Source organism: Varroa jacobsoni, unplaced genomic scaffold (assembly GCF_002532875.2).
Source record: "Varroa jacobsoni isolate VJ856 unplaced genomic scaffold, vjacob_1.0 contig02065, whole genome shotgun sequence".
Lineage (NCBI taxonomy): Eukaryota > Metazoa > Arthropoda > Arachnida > Mesostigmata > Varroidae > Varroa > Varroa jacobsoni.
The window spans coordinates 10,848-12,996 of NW_019214751.1; positions in this window are offsets into that span (position 1 = coordinate 10,848).

Genomic DNA, 2,149 nt, shown 5'->3' on the forward strand with positions numbered 1-2,149 from the left:
CTATGCTATCGTAGGATTGCTCTTTCGGACAGAGCGAAGTCGCTGATCGCTGCAGTCAGGGTTGGTCTAGACCATGGCGTCGTCGACGCCATCTCACATGGGCTCCGACCATGTGACTCTGCTCCATGCGTTCGAGATGAGCCTTTCTGAATTGGCAAGTAAGCGTCGGCTTCCCAAAGAATCATACGAAAGACTTTGGAAACCTCAACCAAGAGCAATACTCAAGAAACCAGCAGCGGATAATTCCTGCTAGTGTCTCTCGAAACAGGCACATTTGCAGATATAGTTGGCGGAAACGCAGATCAGGCATATAGGCTGCCTGGTCTGGCTGGCTGACTGGCTGTTATGAAATATAAATCAAGTGGGAGATGTTCTCGAGTTTCCCAGTCCCATCGGAAATCAACGTTGTTTGAAGTATAGACTAGCCAAGTTCGGCGTATATTGACACGACATATCTCAGATGAAAACTTGCATTGGAAGCACCATTCCAACAGATACCTTACAATTTCTGAATCTAAGGAAAATGTCAATATACGCCTTTGCGAATAGTTTCGACGATCTATCTACTTGTTTATTTGGCAGTTCGTAAAACTGGACAATGGTATGTTATAATATTGTGGATGTTCAAGATAACGATGTATTTTATTAACTTCTACAGTAATTCGGACGGCTAGGTTTTCGGTTGCTAAATCGGAGGCTGTTAATTCTAATCCGGGGGGACCCGTGGCCATGCCTCGCTTTAAGCTCACAGGTCTGTTATCAGGAGCTATTTAAATTTTTATACTTCCTTTAACGCAAATCTGGTCATATGTTAAATAGTTTTCCTGGAGTTTACAGCGTCAGATTATGATGGGCTACGCAAAGCAGTTTAGCAGTATGAAAAGTTTGAATAACGTTTCGCTTACACGGTCAAAATTTGGTAAATATTTACATTGAGTCCTTGGATATCCATAACGATAAGATGATTGGGCATTAGACGACAGTAATGACTTTAGGGGCAAACATGTAGATTAGCTTTGAAAATCAGCATTTAGCGATTGAGTTTTTGTTTTTCGAAACTGAGAGCGTCTATCAAATAATGATCAAAGCGTAAAGAAAAGAGGCTTCTATCGAAACAACACTCACTTACTAGTGCAAAGGCTTAGTGAGCTAAAATTGGTAGGTTGAAGACCATAAGAGAGGTGACTACATTACAACAACTAACAAATTATTGAACTCACGCTAATTTTTGAGTAAAACAAAAAAAAAAAAAGAAATTTACAATGCTCCCCCTAGCGGCCATATATAGAATCTCACGAAACACATACGAAAGATGGAGGAAAATAAATGTAAAGCAAAAATTATTTCTTGACGAATTCAGCCCATGACGCATAAAAACTGGTGTACTGTAGTCTAAGGTAAATATGAGCAACTAATATTACCAGCGAACGATATGGAAGCATAGATGAGATCTGGATCAGCCTGTGCCGCTTAGTAGAAAAGAATCAAGACGATGTCGAGCAAAAGAAAAAGTATATATGCTGAATAGATTCGGGCATCCTTGTAGTTCCATTGAGTATCAGAGTTCATTGTTTGTACTAGATATTACTGGAAATAGAAAAACTAATCGCGACATTTCAATTACGTCTTGAGTTGAGGAAGCCAGAGTGGGGCAATGGGTACGTCGCCCATTCATAAGGCTTCAGATAATAGCAATCATAAGCACACAGCTATTGGGAAACTCCCAGAGCGCTAGCTTTAATGTGTAAATAATAAAGGGGAGTATGATATTAAAGTATAGTTGTTTTACATTAAAAAATGCAACTAACTAGTCAACACTTGTTACTCATTGTTGTCAGGCAGTAATCAAACAATACATGCGCAACAATTTGATATAATACGCACGATGTAAGTACATATATATATATATATATATATATAATTGGGTTTTGTTATTGAGCTTTATGTTGTTGGATAGGGTCATATGACGGTACAGAAAGCACTTGAGATCAAAGGCTTATGGCTTAGCTTTTCTTAAGACTCAACATCGAGTCACTGTCTTTTAGAAAAGTTTCGAAGAATTCTTTTTGATTCGCCTTAGCGTGCTCTATAATTCCTGGAGGCTTAATAACATTATAAAGGCCAGTCAATGATAAACATTGTATTAAAC